The sequence below is a fragment of the Kogia breviceps genome, unplaced genomic scaffold (genome assembly GCF_026419965.1).
Source record: "Kogia breviceps isolate mKogBre1 unplaced genomic scaffold, mKogBre1 haplotype 1 scaffold_50, whole genome shotgun sequence".
Classification (NCBI taxonomy): Eukaryota; Metazoa; Chordata; class Mammalia; order Artiodactyla; family Physeteridae; genus Kogia; species Kogia breviceps.
In genome coordinates, this window is record NW_026711939.1 from 1,761,031 (window position 1) to 1,786,286 (window position 25,256).

Sequence of the window (25,256 nt, forward strand, 5' to 3'; positions counted from 1 at the left end):
CCTTGATGCTGTCCGAAAATGAGGTCCTGAGGCTCTCCCTAACAGAGGCCCTGATAATGTCTTTAATGAAGACCCTCAGGCTGATCCCACAGAGGCCCTTCTGCTGCTCCTAAGTCATGCCCTGACACTTTCCCTAACTCAGATCCTAAAGATAGGCCTCACTTAGGCACTTGGGCTGTACCTTACTTAGGCTCTGATGCTGTCCTTATATGAAGCCAGGGCAGTGGTCGTGATTTAGGGCCTGACTCTGGTCCTAAGTCAGGCCCCGATGCTCTCAATAACTAAGGTTTTAACGCTTTCTCTTGGTCGTTTCCTGACACTATCCCTGGCCCGGAACCTGACTCTGTCCCAAGCTCATGTCCTGCATCTTATCCTAAATGAAACCCTAACACTCTCCGTAACTAGGGCCCTGAATAATCCTGCCTAAGGCCTTGACACGACTTCTCACTAAGGCCCGGAACCTGACATTGTCCCTAGAAAAGGCCCTGACTATACCTAACAAAGGCTATAATGCTAGTCCTAACTCAGGCCCTGACACTGTTTCTAACTAAAGCCCAGCTGCCGCCAATATCTAAAATCCTGATATTATCCTGAGTTAATATCCTGACCCAGGTCTTACCAAGGTCCTGAAACTGACCCAAAGTAAGCCTTGATGCTGTCTGAAAATGAGGCCCTGAGGCTCTCCCTAACAGAGGCCCTGATAATGTCTTTAATGAAGAACCTGACACTGATCCCACAGAGGCCCTTCTGCTGCTCCTAAGTCATGCCCTGACAGTGTCCCGAACTCAGGCCCTAAAGATAAGCCTCACTTAGGCCCTTTGGCTGTACCTTCCTTATGCTCTGACGCTGTCTGTATAGGAAGCCCTGGCAGTGGTCCTGATTTAGGCCCTCACGCTGGTCCTAAGTAAGGCCCTGAGGCTCTCAATAACGAAGGTCTTCACGCTTTTCCTGGGTCATTTCGTGACGCTATCCCTGGCCCGGAACCTGACTCTGTCCCAAGCTCATGTCCTGCATCTTATCCTAAATGAAACCCTAGTACTCTCCCTAACTAAGCCCCGACTAAACCTAACAAAGGCCGTCACACTATCTGTCACCAACACCCAGAATCTATCCCTAATGGTCCCTGCTGCAATCAATAACTAAAATCCGGACACTGTCCTGAGCTATTACCCTGATTGATTTCTATCCACTGTCCTGATACTTTCCAAAAGAAAGCCTGTTGCAGTCCTTAAGTGAAGACCTGAGGCTGTGCCTAACTCAGGCCCTGAAACTTTCCCTAACTGAGGCCTTGATTCTGTGACTAACACAGGCCCTGCTCATGTCTTTCACTATGACCCGAATGCTGACCCAGCAAAGGCCCTGATGCTGTTCCTACGTCATGCCCTGACTGTGTCTCCAGCTAGTGGGCTGACACTAGGCCTCACTCAGGCCTAGACGTTCTCCCTAAGTCAGGCTCTGATGCTGTCCCTACCCGAAGCCCTGACACACGTCCTAAATTAGGCCCCGATTCTCTAAGTAACTAAGGTCTTGACACCAACCCAGGTCATTGGCTGACACTATCCCTGGCTCGGATCATGAGTCTGTCCCAAGCTAATGTCCTGCATCTTATCCTAATTGAAACCCTAATACTCTCCCTAACTAAGGCGCTCATGGATCCTAACTAAGACTTTCACCTTATCTCTCATTAAGGCCCAGAATCTGTCCCTGACATGGGCCGTGCTCCAGTCAATAATGAACATCCCGACACTATCCTGAGCTAATATCCTGACACATTTCTATCCACGGACCTGACACAGTCCCAAAGAAAGGCCTGTCGCTGTCCTTAAATGAAGACGAGAGGCTGTGCCTAACTCAGACCCTGAAGCTTTCCCTAACGGAGGCCTCGATTCTCTGACTCACTCAGGCCCTGCTCATATCTTTAACTATGACCCGAATGCTGACCCAACAAAGGCCCGGATGCTGCTTCGACGTCATGCCCTGACACTGTCTCCAGCTAGGAGCCTGAAGCTGGGCCTCACTCAGGCCCTGTTTCTTGCCCAATTCCGGCCCTGATGCTGGTCCTAAATAAGGCCCTCAGGTTCTCAGTAACTAAGGTCTTGACACTATCCCGAGGTCATTTGCTGACACAATCCCTAGACTTTACCCTAACCCTGTCCCTAGCTAATGTCCTGCCTCTTATGCTAACTGAAGCCCTTATGCTGTGCGGACGTCAGGACCTGAATTGGTTCCCCATGCCGTGACACTGTCCCTAACTAAGGCCTGGATGTTAGGCCTAACTCACAGCCTGACACTGTCCCTAACTAAGTCCCTGATGCCATCAATATCTAAAGTCCTCACACTATCCTCAGCTAATTTACTATCCCATCTCTTACTAACGTCCTGAAAATATCACTAAGTAAGCCGTGACGCTGTCCCTAACAGAAGGCCTGCTCATGTCTTTAACGAAGACCATAATGCTGATCCAACAATGGCACTGATGCTGCTCCTGTGTCACGCGCTGACAGTGTCCCCACCTACAGGAATGACGCTAGGCCTCACTCAGGCCCTGTCGCTCGCCCGAAGCCAGTCCGTGATGCTATTTTTACACGAAGCCCTAACATTGCTTCTAAAGAAGGCCCTGATGCTCTCAGTAACTAAGGTCTTGACACTATCTCTCACTAAGGCCTGGAATCTGTCCCTAACATGGGTCCTGCTGCAATCAATAACTAAAATCCGGACACTATCCTGAGCTAATATGCTGACACATTTCTATCCAAGGTTCTGACACTGTCCCAAAGAGAGCCCTGTCGCTCTCCTTAACTGAAGACGTGAGGCTGTGCCTAACTCAGGCCCTGAAGCTTTCCTTAACCGAGGCCTTGATTCTGTGACTCACTCAAGCCCTGCTCATGTCTTTCACTATGATCTGAATGCTGACTCCACAAACGCCCTGATGCTGCTCCTAAGTCATGCCCTGACAGTGTCTGCATCTAGGTGCCTGACGCTAGGCCTCACTCAGGCTCTCACATTCTCCCTATATCAGGCTCTGACACTGTCCCTACCCGAAGCCCTGGCACAGGTCCTAAATTAGGCCCTGATTCTCTACGTAACTAAGGGCTTGTTTCCAAACCTAGGTCATTACCTGACACTAGCCCTAGACCTGAACGTAAACTTCTCATTTGCTAATGTTAAATTTAGCTAAAGAGATTCTTTAGGATGAAATTCCTTCATCTTCTGAATAGAGTTTTCTGAAAAAAATAATGTTTAAACTCTTACGCACCTTAAACAAAATGTACTCAACTTATGTGGAATATTCCTTTATACCAGCGTGCATGGTTTACTTCTGCATCTGCGTGTGTTGGCTTAAAGGGTGCTTGTAGGAATTCCTCCTGTTATGCTAACTAAATCCCTGATGCTGTCCCTAAATAACGCCCTGAAATTAGTCCCGAGGCTGTGAATCTGTCCCAAACTTAGGCCTGGAGGCTCCTCCTAGCTCAGTCCCTGACACTATACCTAACAAAGGCTATAATGCTACTCCTAACTCAGGCCCTGACACTGTGTCTAACTAAGGCACTAGTGCCGTCAATATCTAGAGTCCTGATACTATCCTGAGTTAATATCTTGACCCAGGTCTTACCAAGGTCCTGAAACTGACCCAAAGTTAGCCTTGATGCTGTCCATAAATGAGGCCCTGAGGCTCTCCCTAACAGAGGCCCTGATAATGTCTTTAATGAAGAACCTGACGCTGATCCCACAGAGGACCTTCTGCTGCTCCTAAGTCATGCCCTGACAGTGTCCCGAACTCAGGCCCTAAAGATAAGCCTCACTTAGGCCCTTTGGTTGTACCTTCCTTATGCTCTGACGGTGTCTGTATAGGAAGCCCTGGCAGTGGTCCTGATTTAGGCCCTCACGCTGGTCCTAACTACGGCCCTGAGGCTCTCAATAACGAAGGTCTTCACGCTTCTCCTGGGTCATTTCGTGACGCTATCCCTGGCCCGCAACCTGACTCTGTCCCAAGCTAATATCCTGCATCTTATCCTAACTGAAACCCTAATAGTCTCCCTAACTAAGCCCTGACTAACCCTAAATAAGTCCTTCACACTCGCTCTCACTAAGGCCCGGAATCTGTCCCTAACATGAGACCTGTTGAAATCAATAGCTAAAATCTGGACACTCTCCTGAGATAATTTCCTGCCACATTTCTATGCACGTTCCTGACTCTGTCCCAAAGAAAGCCCTGTCAGTGTCCTTAAGTGAAGTCCTGAGGCTGTGCCTAACTCAGGCCCTGAAGCTTTTCCTAAATGAAGCCTTGATGTTCTTAGTAACTCAGGTTCTGATCATATCTTTCACTGAGACCATAATGTTGACCCAACAAAGGCCCTGATGCTGCTCTTAAGTCATGCCCTGACAGTTTCTCCAGCTAAGATCCTGTTAATGTACACATTCAACGCAATCCTTACCAAAAGTCCAATGACATTTTCCATAGAAACAGGACGAACCATCTTAGGTTGTGTGTGGAACCACAAAGGACCCAGAAGAACCAAAGCGACCCTGAGGCAGGGGAATGTGTGGAGGCATCTCGTTCCCTGACTTCACACTTCATTATGAAGCTAGTCCCCCAAAATTGTGGCATTGGCAGAAAAACAGGCACACAGACCAGAGGAATAGAGCAGAGAGCCCAGGAATCAACCTACAGGTATGTGATCAGTTAATTCACAAGAAAGGAGCCAAGAACATACACCAGGGAAAGGACAGGCCCCTCAATAAACGGTGCTGGGAAAACCAGACACTACACGCCAAAGAACAACATTCAACTGTCTACACCCCACACAAAATGGGCCAAAAACCCAGTTTTCCACATCAAGCCCTTCCTCTCCTGGGTCCTCTGGAGACAGACACCCACAGCGGTCAGCCCTGCACAGGAACCTTCTCCCCACTTTTCCTCACCTTCTCCCTCAGCGGCATCACCTCCTAGCAGGTCCTGAGGAGATCAGGCTCATGTCAGCCTGAACTGGACCCCCCAGTGTCCCAGAGCTGAAGCCTCGGCGGGTCCTGAGGAGACCCGGTTTCCGTTAGTGTGGACTTGACCCCGGGTTGTACCGAAGCCAGGCCATCAGCGTGGACTCAGCCCCGCGTGTTCCTGAAGCCAAAGCCCCAGCAGGTCCCGAGGAGACAGGGCTCCTCCCAGCATGAACATGAACAGCGTGATCTGAACAGACATCCTGCCAAAAAAGTTACAGATAGTAAAAGTCATACAGAAAAAAGCTCAACATCATATACCATTAGGGAACTACAAATTAAAATCATGAGACACCATAGCACACCAATTGGGACTGCTAAGCTCCAAAAATATGACAATACCAATTGCTAGAGGGTGAGGAACAAAAGGAACTCTCCCTCATAGCTGGGGGGATGCCTGTGCAGCCACTTTGTAAGACAATTTGGCAGTTTTTTCCAAAGCTAAACAAGTCTCAGGTTGGGATCCAACAATCATACTTCCAGTATTTAGGCAACTGCTTTGAAAATCTATGTCCAAATGCAAACAAGGATGCAATTATGCACAGCAGCACTTCCATAATGGCTAAAAACTTGAAATCAGGATATCCTTCAAAAGATGAATGCATAAGCAAATTGGGATACATCCATGTCAAGGCGAGTAGAATATGCCACCTCAAAATATGTCTCTCTGGCATAAGGGTTATTGGTCTGCTTTAAAAAGAATAGGGCTTCCCTGGTGGCTCAGTGAGTAAGAGTCCACCTGCCGATTCAGGGGACACAGGTTCGAGGCCCGGTCCGGGAAGATCCCACATGCCGCAGAGCAACTAAGCCTGTGCGCCACAACTACTGAGCCTGTGCTCTAGAGCCCGCGAGCCACAACTACTGAGCCCGTGTGCCACAACTACTGAAGCCTGCATGCCTAGAGCCTGTGCTCCGTGACAAGAAAAGCCACCACAATGAGAAGCCCCTGCTCGCCAACACCCAGAGAAAAGACTGCACGCAGCAACGAAGACCCAATGAAGCCAAAAATAAAATAATAAATTTATTTTTTAAAAAATCTCAGAAAACTGAGATTGCCGTTTTATGAAGGGCATTTACAATAGAGAAATCTCCATTTATAAGGGTATGTCCCTCTTTGCACCAAACATAGAAGGATAATTAAATCTTAAGTAACTCTTTTCAATGGGGAAGTCCTGACTTAAATGTGCACACAGCCATACCCTTGTTTACTGTGCTTTGCATGATAACCTTCCATAACTGGCCTTCCCCCCTTCCCCAGCATCTTTTCTGTTTTTAGCTGAAGACGGTATTGAAGGGGATGGTTTGGGGAGTGACTCAGTTTTCCGTGGTATCCCCCCTCTATTCAGAAGGTATACATGTTATTAAACTTCTGCTTTTCTCCTGGTAATCTGTCTTTTATTACAGGGGCGGGGGGGGGCCTCAACCAAGAACCTAGAAAAGTAGAGGGAAAATTGTTTTTCCTCCCATACACATGCAGTGGAATACTACTCAGCAGAAAGGAATGCACCATCCACCTATGGAAAGACATGGATAAACCTTCAGCGTGTACTGCTAAGTGAAAACTCCAGCCTGAGCAGGCTGCACACAGTATGACCCCATTGATGACATCCCGGGAAAGGCAAAGCTACATAGATGATAAGCAGATCATGGGGTGGGGGGTTTGAAGTAGTCCATGTGATACTCTAGGATGGATACCTGTCACTATGCATTTGTCTAAGCCCATAGATGTGTGTAGCCCAAGGGGCCAATCATAATCTACTCAAATTTAGTTATTTAGGGTGTAGGATGTTGCATGATGGAATACGTCATGTGACAGAATCTAACTGTATTAGAAATATATGGAAACAACTCACTGTAGGGGATGGGGTAAAAGCTGCTGACTTAAGTTACCTTTGGAAATGAATGGAATCTGTAGGCTAAAGGCAAAATGGCCCGTATATATACAGTGGGCTTTGTTTTATGAAGTTCTTTCCAGGGTGTAGTAGCTAACAATTCTGAAACCTCTGCACATGTAATGTGGAAAGGAGCAATGCATAGATAAATGGCAGATGGTGGGAGCCAGGCTCCTTGCTGTGGGAGTGCGAAGTTACAGGTACGCAAGGGGAGAGCCTCTGCCCTCGTAATCCTGGATCTGGGCTTCCTGGGAGGATGCCGACTGGCCGGGGGGAACACACAGATCTTCACGCCGGGAAGACCCTGCAGACATAGGAACTTCGCACCCCATCTTTCCATCCACACCTGCTGGAAACACTCAGCACTCCGTAATCAGTCAACTGCAGCGTTTAAGACATTCTCACCCCTAAGCAAATAAAGGAGCGTGAGGGTCTTGCTTACCCCTAAGCTGTCCCAGAATCTAGGCCCTGGGTGGAGACAGTTTGGGGATTCCTGGGACACTGAATCCTGGCTCTGGGGGTGGAGCCAAGTTGGGGGCTCCTGGGCCTCTGAATCCAGGCCCTGGGGGTGGAGCCAGGTTGGGGGTTCCTGGGTCTCTGACCAGCAGGTGAGAGGAAGGAGGAAGACCAGTCCTGAGGACAGAGGTGCCCTGAAGTCTGTGAGCCCAGGAGCCCCGATGGGACTCATTCCCAGTGAGGACATGGGCGGGGCCTGCAGTGGTTCTGTGTTCCCCCTGGGCCCTTTGATGAAGCCATGGCAGCACTGGGCCCAGACGTCTCCTGGCGGCGTCTCAAACTCTGACACAGTGGTTTTACAAAGGAACAAGAGAATGGAGCTGAGCCCCTGACGGCCACTCCTTTCTGGCTCTGAGTTGCTTCCAACAAGACCGCAGTCACCTGCATTAGTCTGCTGTGACCCATCTGCCCCCACTTTGCCTTTCCTCTCCCTCCCTGCCATGATTCCAGTGACATTTCCAGCCCGGACCCCTCTCCCAGGCCAGAAGCCTCCGTCCAGTCACTGCACACCCATCTCACCTTGGGGGCTTAGCAGGGTTTCAGAGGACTGGGATCCTGCAGCTCCCCACACCCAGGAGCAGCCCCACCTTCCCAGGTTGCTGAGCCCAGGCACCAGGTGTAACCGAGCAGGACCCTGTGGGGCCTTCCCAGGACAGACCCCTCCCCCACACCCTCTGCTGTAGCTCCCCTCTGAAGTACCTGGATAACAGTGCCCGATGCATGCTTCCTCCACCACCAAGTGGAAGAAATTAACTACTTGATGATCAGGAACAGGTAACCCCGGAGCTCCTGGTGCTTAAGAATTTATAACGTTAACCGCCCGTTACCTCACCATCAATCAGAGAATTGTGCACCAGCTGATCACATACCCTGCGACCCCCCTCCTTCACTTGGCCTTGAAAATTGCTTTGCTGAAATCCTTCAGGGAGCTCGGGGTTTTAGAGCACAGGCCACCTGGCCTCCTTGTATCCGCACTTTGACAATTTAGGCTGCACCTTCCTCCACCACCCCCGGTGTCAGTAGACTGGCTCTGCTGCCCTCGGGCGAGCGGACCCACGTTCGGTTCGGTAACACTGGGGCCTCCCAGGCTCCCACTCGCCTTGTGCCCCAGTGACTGTCAGCTCCTCCTCCACAGTCTTGTTGCAGCAAAAACAGAAACGAAGTTTCCCTGCCCTGAGAACAAGGGGACAGCGAAAAGACTAGAGAAGAAACGTAACCTGGCCTGAAAGAGCTCATCACTCCTTGTTTCACTTTGTCATTCATTTGTAGTAACTAGATTTGTACTCTACAAAGCTAACCTCACTCCGACACTATGGAATTTACCTTCGGCACCCATCACCCCTCACTGTGTGTGTTACAGCCCCTGCTTCTCACTCCCTAACCTTATTATGTAACGCACTTAGATTCTATACGCTCCTCATAACAAATCACCCCCTAGTTTTTCATTTCAGAAACAAGGTCACTGGCCAATAAACCAGAGGCAAACGGACGCAATTACCAGTCTGCTGGACCCCAATTACCGGCGACCTGATGCCAGCGATGACTGTTTTGAAATAATGCAAAGGAAAGGAGGAATGCAAGACCTTCACTACTTTGATCCTTATCCTCTACCCTGGACTGCAGAAGCCCCACATATAAAATCTTCCCTGATTCTCAAAGAGGGGTGCCCAGTTCTTGAGGTGCTAGCCAGCTGTGTCTTCCCTGCTGCCTGGCAGAAAAATAAAGCCATCTGTCTCTTCCTCCAAAACCCCTGTCTCCGTATTTCTGTTCGGCCTCGGTGCACAGGGAAACCGATATTTCGACAACAGCCTGTGGCCAGTTCCCACACTAATTCCCCTCTACGCCCACAGCCGTGGCCCAAGCCCGATCTTGTGCCTGGTTCCTCCATCAGACCTGACAAACCTCCCTGCCCCACGGTGCGTCTCACATCCCACCCCAACGTGGTCTTTCTGAAGCATAAACGAGACTGTGACTCTCTCCCTCCTGTAATCCCCCAAAGTTTCCCCACTTTCGCTAGGGTATCTGCCAAGGCCCTGAGAGTCCCCGGCAGCCCCACTAGGCTGCTGACTCCTGGGTTCCCAGACACTGAGCACCTCAGCAGGCCAGGTGACACGGCAGGAAACCCCAGAACTGCTCACCTCAGGAGGGGGCTGGCACTGCCACTGCCTGATCAAAGAGAGCAGAGAAGGGTTCCCCAGCTGGGACACAAACTCTGCACGAGTGGCCTCTCCTTGAGCCATTAGCTCACCTCGTATGACTTGAGGGAAGGAAGGACCGAGGCACACTTGCTTCCTAAGGAGGATGCTATAGGCTCAGTCATGTCTCCCCAAATCCACATGCTGAATGCCTAACCCCCAGGACCCCAGGATGTGTCTGTATTTGGAGATGGGATTTTTAAAGAGATGATCAAAGTAAAAATGACGTCACTAGGGTGGATCCTAATCCAATAGGATTGATGTCCTACAAGAAGAGATTAGGACACAGATAGGCACAGGGGGAGACCATGTGAGGACCTGGGGAGAAGGTGGCTGTCTAAGCACCAAGGAGCGAGGCCTCAGGAGAAGCCAGCGTGCAGACACCTTGATCTCCGACAGCATCCAGGACTGGGAGATAGGCCTGTTATTCAAGCTGCGCAGTCTGTGGTATTTGTTACGGTGGTCCCGAGCAGACTCACAGGGCTCAGACTGGACAGACCCCGCTCTCCATCCCCTTGTACGTGAGTTACAGGAGCCCCAGGCACTGAGGAGGGGGTCCCTGAGGAGGCACAAGATAGAAGATGCTAGGCATTAACATGACTGCATTCATGTTAAACGTGCCTGAAGTCCATTCACCTGAGATGGTTTTGTCCTGCATGTACATCGGCACCTTTAGTCTGAACTGCAGACCTTTGGCTTCACCACCTCCACTGCGAGCATTAGCTTCACCTGCTGTGGACCATCTCCTATAGGATTTCCAGAACCACAGAGCATCGAAGCTTCACAGAACCCAGAATCTGTGCGCTAGTGTCTGGGCGACCCTCACAACAGAGCCGCACAGCTGCCCATCAGAACCCATTTCCCTTTTTCCTGTGCACAGCTACCCTGCACATCCCAGCCTTCCCACCCCTTACAGCTGGGGCACAGTGTCTCGTGTTACCAAGGGGAAGGGGTGGAGGTGGTGAGGGCCTTGGCCAGCCTGCATCCTAGGACGGAGGGCACGATGTCCCTGTGGTCACCCCACCCCGCTGGTTGAAACACTCACCTGGAAGCAGGGAGGAGAAACAAAGTGGGGGCAGAGCCTGGGAACTGACACCCACCTGCCCTGGACTCTCACAGGAAGGGGACAGAGACATCTTGAGCTTCAGCCCAGTCTTGGGAGACACTATGTTCCAGCAACAAACTTGGCCTTAAACGCTAAGTTGCTTTACAAACCCCTCCCCAGCTGTCACAGAAAGTCAGGCTTCATCTCATCACACGTTTCTCAAACACCAGCTCACGCTGAGACCACCTCTCAGGTGATGGTGTTTCAGAGCAGCCCCTTTAAAAGATCCCTGGATTTCAGCTCTCCCCGCCCTGCCTTCAGTTTAAGGGAGAAGTTTCCTTGACAACCTACCTTGACAAACCTGCTCAGTTTCCTTAACAACCAAGCTTCGCAATCTCCCAAACTCTTCTCCTTCAAACATTCCTATTCTAAGCTTGATGAGCCTAAAGTGACAGTGCTGTCATCACGTGCCACAGGGTGACTCCTCCAAGCCCGTAGTTACTGGTTACATGATGCTACTGATGATGACATCCCAGAAGAGCCAGCTTTGCAATATCACCATTTCTGGACTCGGCACTGGGTCCCTTTCCACGGACAGAGTGGAGTGGCTGTTTCCACGGGCCCCGTGGTGGAAGAGCTCACCGAATGCAGCCAGGACTTCATCCTTTCCAGGTGATTCCAGGGTCCTCATTCTCCCCAGACCCCCACCCACATGGCTGCTGGCTGCTATCTATACGGGACCTTGGTAATCTCCTAAAATTAGGGTTATTTTATACACAGGTAATGGGTTGAATGCTGGTCCCAAAATATGTTCCCCCCAGAACACAGGAACCGGACCATATCTGGGAAAAGCGTCTTTGTATATGTAGTTAAGGGTCTCAAGGTGAGGCCATCTGGGGTTAGCGTGGCCCCCAATCCAATTGAGAGAGTCCTTATGAGACAAAAGAGGAGAAACACAAACATAGAGGAGAAGCCACGTGAAGGCAGAGACAGGAGGGCTGCAGCCGCAAGCCTGGGGATGCCTGGAGCCCCCCAAAGCTGGAAAAGGCAGGAAGAGCCCTATCCTGGAGCCTCTGGAGGGACGTCCATCCTGGAACACCTGGATCTCAGATGTCTGGTCTCCAGGACTGGGGGAGGGTGAATTCCTGTTGTTTTAAACCACCCAGCTTGTGGTCATTTGTTACAGAAGCCACAGAACAGTCACACGGACCCTGCTCTGTGGGACCCTGGAAGTGCGGGTCTCATTAAAGACCAACAGAGCCTGGGTTACAGAACCCTTAGAGTCAGCACTGGGCCCCAGAAATTCTAAAGCAGTGGCTGGACACCAGAACGTTGAGGGGTCAGTCGGAAGCCAAGCCCTAAGGGTGCCGGCTGCACACGGCCTCCCCAGGTTTTTATGCCTGCCTGTACAAGTTGGGGATAAGTATTTCCATCCTGATTCGGGACCTCTGATATCACCGTTCACGCTGCCAATTAAGAACCCACTAGTTACACAGAGGAAAACCCTATCAGGAAAACCCTTGCTCCAGTGGTAAACAATTCTGAAGTTGGTCAGAGGTGGGGAATCATCTCTCATGCAGCCAGCAGCCCCCCCGCAAGGAACGTCCTCATTGCAAAGCTGGGGGACCATGTCAAGGCGTCCCTGAGTAAACATGAGCTGACCCCCAGGCCAGCTGCTGCTGAACTGTTCCCACCCTTCCCAGCTAAAACACCTGAATGTGTGCAAGGACTTGAAAGCCTAGAGGAAGGGCCATGGAGCCACACCAGCACGGAGGCCGACTTGGGGCCTGCAGGCCAGCCAGCATGGTCCTGGCCCCGGGCGCTCTTCTGGAAGCTTTCCATCTCCCTGCCCAATGTACCCCTCCTGTCCCGGCGCCCACCGCTTTTCTCCGTCCTCACCTCTGCCCGGGGAGAAATTCCAGCGGCAGGTATGGGTGACACATCCTCTTCTTTAGCAGGTGGCAGCGCGGCAACTCCTGCAGAAAGTCCACCAGAGCCCCACTCGCACCGGGCCACGCACAGAGCCGTGGGCCCTACTCCCTCCCACCAGCCCAGCCCCGAGACTGCCGATGGGGCAGAGAATATGGCGTCAGGCACAGCTGCAGGGGCTCTTGCTGCCTGGAGCGGTGTTTATATTGACCTCAGCCCAGGCACACCTGGGGAGGACTGGCCGGCCGGGTCAGACTGCCCAGGTCAGCCACTCCTCGCCCCTCAGGGGCTCACAGTTGCATAAAATGGACCTTCCTGCACCGGTCAGTTCCAAGGAACACGTGTAGGTCCTGAGGGTCAGGATAGACAAGGGGCTGCAGCCCTGGCTTGTTTTCTAACCATTTTATCTGGCCCATGAGTGGGAGACAACTTCAAGAAGACCCTCTCCTAATAAGAGGAACCCAGGAGTCAGGGAGAGGAGGGGTGGTGGGTGGAGACAGAGACCTGGTGCCCCGGCTGCAGTGGAAGTCTCTGGAAGACCAGGCGGAGGGAGGCCACACAGAGTGAAGCCCAGGGTCACAGACCTGTCGGAGCTGCTGTTTGTTAGTTCAAGTCCTGCTCTGAGGTGCTCTGTGTCAGCTCTGAGGGACAGGTGAGATGGGGGTGCTCTGCAATGAGGGCTATGTGCACGGTTCCTGTGTGCCCAGCCCTGCCGTGGTACCTGCACAAGGGTGTTCCGTATCCAAGGAGGGGCCTGACCACGAGAGCCCCGTGGGCTGCTGGGTAGCTGCACAGGTGAGCTCCATATCCTGGGAGGGGCCTGACCACGAGAGCCCCGTGGGCTGCTGGGTACCTGCCCAGGTGAGCTGTATATCCTGCGAGGGGCCTGACCACGAGAGCCCCATGGGCTACTGGGGAACTGGTAAAGATGTCGGGACAGTCAGTGAAGCCACTGAGGATATGCATCCAATAGTTCCTAATTCCTACACCCTGCTGGTCATTGTACCATCCCCCAGGACATAGTATTCTGTATGAGACGTACATGATGCTTTCTTCTGTATTCCATTAGTCCCAGAGGTCACAGAAATTTTGGCTTGTGACTGGCAGGACTCAACATACAAGGAAGACAGTACTGCTGGGCCGTCCTCCCCCAAGGGTTCAAAACTTCCCGCACCACCTTTGGGGAAACTTAACTAAAACCTCAAAGATCTACCTCTGGAGAAGGGAACCCTCCTTCAATATGCAGACGACATTCTGATCCCCAGCCCTACGAAGGAGGCCTCTGAACTACCTAGCCAATAAAGGATAGAAGGTGTCCAAGACAAAGGCTCAAATATCACAGACTAAGGTGACCTGCCTGGGCTTCATTCTCACAGAAGGTCAGAGAAGCCCATCCCAGGAAAGGGAAGAAGTCATTTGCAGCCTTACCCCTTCTAAACCTAGAAGACAGCTTAAGGGTTCCTAGGGAGGTCGGGGTTTGCTGCATCTGGATCCCTAACTACAGTCTAATAGCTGGGCCTCTATAGGAAACATTGAAAGGAAAAGATGATGATCTGTTCGCATAGAATCCAGAAGCGGTCTTTCAAGAATGGAAAGAGCAGTTAATTCAGACCCTTGCCCTGGACCTCCCTAATTTAGCTAAACCCTTTGACCTTTACATTCTGGGTAGAAAGTGAATCGCCCTTGGAGTATTAGTGCAAAAACTGGGACCTCTTGAAATGGAACAATGCAAGAATGCCCTCCAGGTAGGAGAAAGTACGGTCACCAAGGGCTTGGCCCGCCGCCCCATCCAGCCAAGATACTGGGGGTATCTAAAAACCTGGAATCCGCAGCCCGCAAGGCCAACTCCCTCCTAAGGGGAAAGGACCGCACACGGTGATCCTAACCACCCACCATGCCCTGAAGTTGCAGGCATCGCTCCGTGGGCACACTGACCTCGAGTGAGGAAGCCCTCCAACTCCAACCTCCAGAGGGACAACTGGGGGCAACGGGTCCCCATGATGACCCGTGTGACCATCACTTGACGTGGATCTTCTCTCAGAAAACAACAAGAGCGTGCCCCAAAAGAGCAGACTACTGCTTGCAGGACTTACTGCACCCAGAGCGGAGCTCATAAGCTTGGCGGGGGAACCCTAAATAACGCTGTCACCATAGAAACGCCTACAGACACCGCGGTGACGGCGGCGGCCGATGAGACCGGCTGCACTCCTGGCTACTTGAAAAGGCCGTTGACTCAGTGGCCGTCATGGGTCTGGATCACCACCGGCCCTGGACTGTGTGGGAGTTGAGCAGGCAGGGTTCTGACACCTGGTGCTGTTTGTACGTTAATTCAGGGGCCTAATTGAAGAAAGCGCAGACTACTGGTCAGAGCATCTAGGCTGGCAGAAACCGTCTGCCTAAGGTGGCCGAACAAATGTGGGCGGGGTAAAACCGGCCCCCCCAGCGTCTCTGCGCATCTCTTTCCTGCACCCTTAAAGGTCATTAGAATCTATAACACTTCAAATGCTGGGGCTCAGGCGGACGAGCAGTGAGGGAAGAGCCCTGGGGACAGTCAACCTCACCTGGAGGCTGCTGGGGAGAAGTTCTGCCCCTCCCCCCGGGTATGAGGCCTCCCGACTCAGCACGAAGCAGTTACAGAAGCGGGGTCTGCACCCTCAGCGCCCCAACAATGAGGAATGGGACAAAAGGCAGAGGAGGGGTTTGTCACCGGCAGAGCCCATGAAAAAATCCTGGGAGATAAAAATAGAATCCGGGCAATAAAGTAAAGTCTAACGTTTATTCCTTTGTGCTTTGTCTAATTTCACTTGCTCCTAGGTTTCCACATGCAGAGGTCCCACACCCGGCACTTCAGAACCTATTTCCTGGTGCAAAATGGCTGGGCCGACACCTCAGCTCGCGGGGCCCCATGCAGACTCTGCGACATGGAGCCTGAGCTCCAGCCAACCCGGCCCTCGAGACTCCGCCCCTTCTGTCCCGCTGACGCTGCCGGGATCCCCACACAGCAGCCCCGCCCACAGCCCTCGGGGGAGCGCACGCTCTCACCTCTCCCCGTTCTCTGATCAGAATCTAAAGTTTCCTTTGCTTCTGAACCAAACTCAGTCTCGTTCTCTTGGCTCCAATGACACGGGGCAGGGGACCCTTGTTGGGGCCCACTCTGCAGGATCAGTGACAGAAATTGAGAACATTGTAACTTCAATGAACAGATGTGTGAGCCAAACTGTAATTAACCTAGAGCCGTGTATAAGGCTCAGGTAAAATAAGATGTTTCCAACACTTCCATTTGATATTTCCATCACTTTAGTATAGGCAAGTTCAGTGAAGGGGATTGTCTTATTTGTCAGGTCAACATTGGAGAAATGAAGTGATTTCTTTCCAAGGATGTACATCGAATAATCTTGACTGAAGCTTCAATATAGTTTTGAATGCTTTTCCATTGAAAATGATACCTCTCTTTCAGCTCCCCCATTTCTGAGAAGCATAAAATCTTATAATTTATTATTACCAAAGGGGAAAGGTGCAGGGAGGGATAAATGAACAGTTTGGGATTAACACGTACACACTGCTATGTATAAATAGATCATCAACACAGAACTACTGTACAGCACAGGGAACTACACTCAATATTTTGTAATACCTAGAAGCGGAAATAATCTGAAAACGAATAGATATTTTTATTGACATCATCTATCAATGACAGATACAATGTACCCTAAGGGAGGCCGATGGTCAGCGCTTCTGACCCTGAAGACTTTAATCATCTTAAGTTCGGACTCTGCCTACTGCCCAAGGCCCTTAATGAACATACGTGTAGCCATAGCGTAAAATTCCCCAGTTTAGGGTTCAGGGAGACACTGATTTGGAAACATCCCTGGTGTTCTCTTACCATGCACGGGACCCTTCCTACAGCTAAAACATGACTCTGACACCCAGAAGGTGGTACACCATTTGATCGGGAAGAGTTTGGAAAAGGCATCTCATCTCCTCATCTCCAGGGAGTCGGGTTCACCCCTCCAGCGTCTTTCCTAACAATCTCCCCACTTGGGGATGTCAGCACCTTCAACCTCCTGTTGCGCACAGTTTGGAATTTGTCCAGAGGATGAAGCGGAAGGATGAGAAACAATGAGAGAAAAGTCCTAGGTGTTCGGACAGGCACATGTCACTCTCATTTCCAATCAGGAAGACGAAATGACCAGAGGCTAAGATTGCCCATGGAAAAAGAATACGGTTTGAGGAAATCCCACTATTTTGTGGCCAGTTCCAAAAAACACAAGTTGAAAAATGGAACTCAGGATCACTAAAATTCACGAAACTGCAGAGTTGAAAATATCTATCATTGAAAAATGTCTTGAGGGAAGTCACCGAAAAGGAATTGTAAACAAGGGAGAATGGCAGGAAAGGGATTTGAAGAGGTAAAAAGGACTCATCATGAAAGCACAAAAAAGGGGCTGAACATCGCCAACGGTGCAGTTAGCCAAAAAGGGCGTATGCTTTTTTCCTGAATATATTCAAGAAAAGGGCATACACCCTTTTTAGCCAACCAAACAGGTGGGCATTGCAAATCAATACTACAAAAAGTATCACACTTCGCATCAGTCAGAAGAGCCATCCTCATAAAGTGTAAACACCAGAAATGCAGGACAGGGCGAGGAGTGAAGGGAGCCCTGTGAGGCTGATAGTGGAAATGTAAATTGCCAACGGGCACACTGAAGAAGTGTACTGTGTTTACTAAAACATCTAAACAGATGAGCTACAGAGCATAGGGCACTTGCACTCATGGGCGAATATCTTGGGAAAAACAAAAATCGTCAGGATACAGGCACCCCAACGTTTACCGCCTCTCTGTTTAAAAGAGCCTCGACTTGGATAAAACCGAAATATACCTGGAAGGAAAAAATGGATAAAAGAGATGTGGTACATATGTAGAGTGGAATATAACTCAGCCAGGAAATCAATGAAATAAGGCCAGTTGCATCAACTCAGGAGGAGTTATGTAAGATCATTCTAGGTAACATAAGTCAGAAAGAAAAAGACACATATCGTAAGATATAACTTAAAGGTAGAATCAACAATGGCTACACATGAAACAAATTACAAAACAGAAACATAGTCAAATATGTAGAAAACACACATAAGGCTGCCAAAGGGGAAAGGTGGGGAGGGGTGAGGCATTATCCAGGAGGTTGAAATTAGCAAAGATACCGTTCCAAATACCAAATTGATAATAGACGAGGCCTACACAGAACCTCAAAGAACTGCACTCAGCACACTCAAGTCACCAGAAAAAATTCTATACGACTGTTAAGAATCTGAAAAAGAATTTATTGATGTCTGTTTCTACGTGAATCAAGTGGATGTAGAACAGCAACAAACAGCGTTGAAAATCAGCTGTAACCAATATAACAATAGTAGAAAAAGACAGTGACAGACATAAAAACCCTTATAACTTTTGCTCAGGGGCTATGATGCAACATGGATTGAACACACCTAGACACACAGCAGGATGAGACATAAGGTTGGACACTCTTGGGACTGAGAGGATTGGTGAGGTTGAGTGAGCAAATGCAGACCCTTTAAAGTAATACTGTGTGCTACCCATTCCATGGGTCCCAACTCTCCAGGTGCAACGCAACCTTCCTACAGCTAAAAGCTGCATGGGAAGCCCAGAGGATGATACACCGTGTGATCATGAAAGGTTTCGACAGCGCACCTCATTTTTCATCTCCTGGTGCTCGGGTTCACCATTCCAGCCGCTTTACTAACAATCTCCCCACTTGGAGAATCAGCACCTTTAACCTCCTGTTTCGAACAGTTTGCAATATGTGCCGAGGATGAACGGGAAAAGGGGGAACCAATGAGAGACTCGCTGGAGGTGTTTGGTCGGGCACATGTTACTCTCATTTCCCATCACGAAGAAGAATTCACCAAAGGCTCAGCCTGACGCCCCGAAACCAGGATAGGGCCTGAGGCGATGCTGTGGTTTTCTGGGCCAGCTCACAAAAAGGGCAGTTGAAACATGGAGCTCAGGGGCACTGCAACTCACAAACCTGCACAGTGATAAATGACAACTACCATCCAAAAATACATTGAGTTAAGGCAACGAAGAGGATTTGAAAGCAAGGCAGAATTGCAGGAAACAGATTTCAAGAGGTAGATTGGAGTTTCCTTGAAAGCACATGAAAAGCGGCAGAACTTGGACAATGATGCAGTTGGCCAAAAAGGGAGTATGTGTTCCTTCCTGAATATATTCAGGTAAAAAAGCATACACACGTTTTGGCCAACCAAGCAAGCTGGGAGAGCAAATCAGCACTACAAAGAAGTCTCACTTCCCCCCGGTCAAAACGGCCATCTGAAAAAAGTGTAAAAAACCACAAATGCAGGACAGGCCATGGAGAACAGGAAACCTTGTTATGCTGACGGGCGGGATGAAAATTGCCGCAGACACTCTACAAAAGTGTATGGTGTTTCCTAAAACATCTAAACAACAGAGCTACAGAGCATAGGGCACTTCCACTCATGGGCGTATATCTTGGGAAGACTAAAAATCAACAAGACACAGGCACCCCAAAGCTTAGGGCTGCTCTGTTTACAAGAACCTCGACTTCGGTACCCGTTCCATATCCCAGGAAAGAGAAAAATGGATACAGAAGTTGTGAAACTTATGTACAATGGAATATCACTCAGCCATGAAATCAATGTCATAAGGCTAGTAGCAGCATAATGAGTGGATTTAGGTACGATAATTCAAAGTGAAAAAGGTCACACAGAAAAAGAAATTTATCAAAACATATCACTTATAGAGGGAATGTAAACATGGCTACAAAGAACTGAATTAAAACAGAACAGAGTCACGCTTTTAGAAAACACACTTATGCCTGCTTCAGGGGAAAGGTGAGGGGGGGTTTTCATAAAACAAGAGTTTGAAATTAGCACAGATACCGTTCCAAAAACCAAATATGTAATAGACAAGACCTACTCCTTGCTCAATGAACTGGACTCAACAGCTCCTATTCATCGCAGAAGAAAAATTCCAGCCCTTGTTTCTCAGGAGCTCTGGGGTCTACCTGCGAGGTAAACTTAACTCACCTGGCACAAGGCGGCCATCCCGGGTTTCACATCAACATGATCTCAGGCACAAACCTCCTGGCTTTTCCATTGTGTCTTTAAGTTACTTCTTGAAACAACTGCACAACTATGACAAAGATATAAAATCAGGCATCTTCTGCCCCAGTGCCTGCTCATAAATGATTTTCTGCCACTTTAATGATAAAGATAGAACATTTCAACATTCTGCTGCCCTTATTATTTGTCATTTTTCTTGATATTTCTATTGAATACTCTTTCAATATTTTAACAATGGAACATTTATTTACCTTGTTCCAGACCCAGCCTGTAGTGGTAAAGGTTTTGTTGTTATATTTCTATTATGTTTCCTTTAAAAATCATTATGCTATTTAACTGGATTAAGTCAATTCTACAGGCATTTATCTTATGATATTGATGAAATTAATACATAGAGGGCAGTAGTACAAGTTGATTGTACTCCAGAGCCTCTCTCTATTAGCACAGTTAAGTAAGTATAACTATTATCTATATGTAAACCAAAGTACATGCCAAGTGAGACTCTCCGACGCTTCTTCACTGTCTGCCCCTCAAGCCTGTGAGAAATGGAATATTTCTTGCCACCTCAGTAAACAAAAGATGCCACAGTCATCCTCTCCAATGTGAGCGGGCAGGCCCTGAGGAACTCAGGATATGCAAATACAGGATGCAGGCCCCAGAGAGCTGAGGTGCATATCAAAGGAAGGAATTCGTGAGCCTGACTCCAGCATCTTCGCATACAAAGGAAAGCCCTGCATTGCTCACCTTGGGAGAGCAGGTTCTCCTTAGCTGACAATCACCTTTTCCCGTCCCCCATCACCTGCGCCAGCCCCCCGCCCTGTCCCCTCCCCCCCCCCCCCGGTGCTTTAGCTCAGGGACGAAGGGGCGCACAGGGCCTCGGCTGAACAAGAGGCCTGGGAGCCTCGGGAGGAACTTTCGCCGCTTTCCCCGCCGTCGGGAGGAGGGTCGCTGACGCTGCGGCCGGACCCTGCGCCTCCCTCGCCCCGTGTCCCCTCAGGACGTTCAGCCGCCCTCTCCCCACGCCCACCGGGCCCCGCGAGCCAGGCCGAGGGCAGGGCCGAGAGGAGGGGCCGAAGTTCCCCGGGACCAGACCCCGAGGCCGCTCGTTCTGCACAGCAGCGGCGGGTGGCCGCGAAACCCTTCCCCTCAGAAGCTGCTCTTGCGCGGCCGCCCGGGCACCAGACCCACTTACCCGGCCCGCCGTCCCCACGACTGTCGCGGCTTCGGCCGCCGGGGCCCCTCCGCAGCCGGCAGCGTCAGTGAGGCCGCCCTCCCCTTGGGCTCCGGGGCAGCTCCGTGACGGCGGAGGGAAGAGACCCCGAGCCGGGAGCTCCAGCTCTGAGGAAACGCGGGCTCCGTTCCGGGCGCAGTGGGTGGGGCCGTTCTGCCCCGAGGCCTCCTGGGAGGGGGCGGGGCGCCGGGGGAGGAGCCGCCAGGAGCTCAGGGCCCCGTCGGGGGGCCTGGAGGGGCGGCCCGGCCTGAGGGCCCCGCCCACTGTGGCCGCAGCACAGGCCTTTTACCTGCAATCCTACACAAAAAGTCAGAAAGATACACACGGTCTACAGTGAATGTTCACAAATGGTGGTTGCTGCTGTGCTTACTATCCTATTAAACGTGGGAAATCCATAACACACTTGAAGTTAGAAGTTAACTATGAATGTTTACCTTTCCTTATTATGTCTCTGCTATTCACAATTGTCGTTAATGAATCAGAGACTGTGGCATCACTAGTTAAAAATGAGCTCGTTTAAAAAATAGAACTCAGGCCCACCGGCCCTACTGTATCAGAATCTGCAATTTTACACTCTCTCCAGTGTATTTGTGGACCCATGAATAGTTGAAAGGTACATTTCTACCTCGACATGTCTTTTCTGTCTGAGAAATACGCACATTTTATCCAGTTTGATATAAATAAAACACTCAAAAATGCATATGTCCGTGTTGAAACCACCATTTTATCATTTCTTTTCCAGATGACTATAGTCTCTATACTAGTTTTATGGATCACATGACATACTCTTTTTTGTAGTTAGAAATAGAGAAAGTTACTTTGTGAAAAAAAATATATATGTATATATATATATTAGTGGATGATTGAAGACACTCTTCTAAATTAAAACCAGTTCTCTTAATTTGCTCTTTTCTTCTTGTGTCACATTATGAACTCTTCCCGTGGCCACATGTCATGTGTACTTTTAATTTCAGGGACTGCTGACATCCCAGGATGTGCCCATAGATTTCTCTCAAGAGGACTGGGAATGCCTGGACCGAGATCAATGGGAATTGTACAGGGATCTGATGTGATAAAAGTATAGGATCATGCACTCCTTGAGTGAGGACACCTTCCTTCCAGAATTCCTTATCCACCCACAGGGTTTAGAGTCCTTCATTTGTAGAATGTCTCCTGGAATGTTCTGCTTCCTACAATAGGGTTTCAGATTGCAACGATTCAGGAAATATTGGGAGTTTGTGGGTATAATTTATGTTGTTCTTTGCAAACTGCAGCCTCCTTTATAATATACTTTGTAACTGCTTGGGATGTGTCTATATGAACAGTGTACTATATGCTTCTGTTATAGTCCTTACAATATTTTATTCTCTTATTATCTGTAACAATCTTCCATGGATTCTTTGGGCTTAAGGTGTATTAAAAGGGAGACGGCGATTCTGGGACTTCCCTGGTGATGCAGTGGTTAAGACTGCGCCTGCCAATTCAGGGGACACGGGTTCGATCCCTAGTCTGGGAAGATCCCACGTGCAACGGAGCAACTAACCCAGTGGGCCACAACTACTGAGCCTGCGTGCCACAACTACTGAAGCTGGTGCACCTTGAGCCCGTGTGCCATTCATTTTTAGAGAATAAAATCACCTCTGAGTGATTACAATTTAGACCAGCTAGTCAAAATTCTTTATCACCTGTTCTTCTCAAACACTGATCAATGGAACAAGTTTTACTAGGGATAAGAGTGTAATTGTATTCTAGAGTTCATATCGGCAATATGGTTTTTGACCTTGATGCTGGATCACGACATTTCAATGGTATAACTGCTATTAATTGTCTCTTTGTTCAATGATTAAAGTCTCACATGATCTGAGTTCAGACTGGAGCCATCCTGCTTGGTTTCTGTCTATTGCAGATTTCTTCCAGTATGAAAGGACAAGAGCAATACGGCTTACTTTACACAATGTCTTCAAACTAAATGATGACATAATCTACATTCAATTAATTTATACATACCCTACTGTAGAGCAGGGTTTGTTACGGTGGCAGAGCCCGGTAATTATGTAAAACTGAAACTTTTATCTGCACTGGTTCAAGTCCTCTTCCTAAGAATATGTTTATAATCAACACTCTTTCACAAGTTACCCAATTTAATTCACCATAGCATTCCTCATATTAACTAAATGGAAAATCCTAAGCTATATACAAATCCAGAAAGGGCCAAAAATCATCTGCCCACATGGATTATTACAACCCATTGCTGAGGCATTCAAATTACTTATTAAAGACCCACTATGTCCATCAACAGCATCAATTTATATATTATTGCCCCAATGCTAGCCTTAACCCTGGCTCTCACAACATGAATTCCTCTTCCCATATCTTAGCCACTAATTAATATAAATGTAGGCATACTCTTTATATTAGCCATATCACACCTAGCCATTTATTCCATCCTCAGTTCTGGATGAGCTTCACATTCACCATACTCACTCACTGGAGCTCTAGGGACAGTAGCATAGACAATCTCATATGAAGTAATGTAGCAGTTATTCTATTCTCAGTCTTACTGATAAATGGATCATTTACACTTTCAACAGTAATTATTACACAGGAACACCTATGACTATTTTCTTCTGACCCCTACTCAGAATTTTATTATCTCCGCAGTAGCAGAAATTCAATGAAGCCTCACTTGATTCAACAGAAGTAGAATCAAAACCTGTATATGACTTCAATGTAGAAGATGTAGCAGGCCCATTCACCTCTTCCTTGCTAGACAATATGTCAATTTCCTTATAATAAACATTTCCACAACAATCCATTTGTAGGAGCATTCGACAATCCCTAGGTGCCAGAATTATATGCACCCCAAGTCATCATTAAAACACATCTAACAATCTCCTTTCTATGAATTTGAGCATCCTACCCACAATTTTGATATGATCAACGTCTACATCTCGTATAAAAATTTTTTTCTACTAACATTAGCCCGATGTATATGAGAGTTTTCACCACCTGTCATCATACCAGGCAACCCACCACAAACTTAAGAAATATGTCTGACAAAAGAGTTACTGTGATAGAGTAAATTATAGAGGTTTCAATGCTCTTATTCCTGGAATTGAATTCTTCCTAAGAATTTTATATTCTCCATGTTACCACATTACAGCACATGCTATATACTAAGGTTCACTAGGTAAGCTTCAGGCCCATACCCCCAACATGTTGTCGTAGATCCTTCCTGTACTAATAAACTCTCATTGTTTTTACTATCATTCTACTGACCATTATCACAGGAAATATAATTGTATAAGAAGCTCACACTGGTTAATGGTATCCCCATTCTAATAAAAAACACAAACCCATAAGCTACAGAAGCATCCAACAAATATTTCCTAAAACAATCCACCACACCAATACTACTTATAATGGCTAGTATCATTAATCTAATATACTCTGGTCATGGAACACAATGAATAACAAAAATCTTTCATCCAGCAGCATCCACCCTCATGACAATCGCCCTTGTCACAAAAGTAGGACTTTCCCCATTTCACTTCTGAGTGCCTCACGTCACACAAGGCGTCCCATGAACAGCAGGCCTGATGCTATTAATATGACAAAAGTGCACCCCTGTCACTTTTATACCACATGTCACCATCCATCAACCTAAATATACTATTAATCATAGTGATATTATAAATCATAGCTGGAGGCTGAGGGAGATTTAGTCAGACTCACCTGGAAAAAATTAAACCCTCCTCATCAATTGCCCATATAGGATGAATAACAGCCGTTATAAAGTATATTCCGATTATAACAATCCTAAACATACTAATTTATATCATAACAGTACTCTCTTCTTATTATTTATGCCCAGAGCATGGACTACAAGAGTGTCATTATCACACACATGAGGTAAAACACCTCCCATCACAATCCTTTTCCTCACCATTATAGTATCATTAGGACATAGTCCATCACTATCAGGGTTTTTACCCAAATGAATACTTATCCAAGAGATAACGAAAATGACAACATCATTCTACCAACATTAATAGCCATCACAGCAGTGCTCAGCATATATTTCTACTTGCAGCTAACATACTCCACATCACTAACTGTATTCCCTTCATGAAACAACACAAAAACAAAGCACATTGAACATTCAAAGAAATAACCTTCCTATCATTACTAATCATAAAACCCAGACAATTACTCCACATAACACCCATTCCATCCGTGCTGGACTAGGAATTTAGGTTAGTTCAGACCAAGAGCTTTCATAACCCAAAACAAGTAAAATTTACTTAATTTCTAAAAATAAGGATTGAAAGACT

The 25,256-nt window shown here is 48.4% G+C and overlaps 1 long non-coding RNA gene across 1 annotated transcript in view; it reads right to left on the reverse strand.

Annotated features, from left to right (window-relative positions):
• LOC136793485 (uncharacterized) overlaps window positions 1-21,017 on the reverse strand; it is a 94,508-nt gene extending 73,491 nt beyond the window's left edge. The window contains exons 1-2 of the long non-coding RNA XR_010838775.1: window positions 20,884-21,017; window positions 19,656-19,761 (exon numbers count right to left, since the gene is read on the reverse strand). This is a non-coding gene — a long non-coding RNA (uncharacterized lncRNA). The remainder of the gene's footprint in view (window positions 1-19,655; window positions 19,762-20,883) is intronic.
• Between the last annotated feature and the right edge of the window lie 4,239 nt (window positions 21,018-25,256).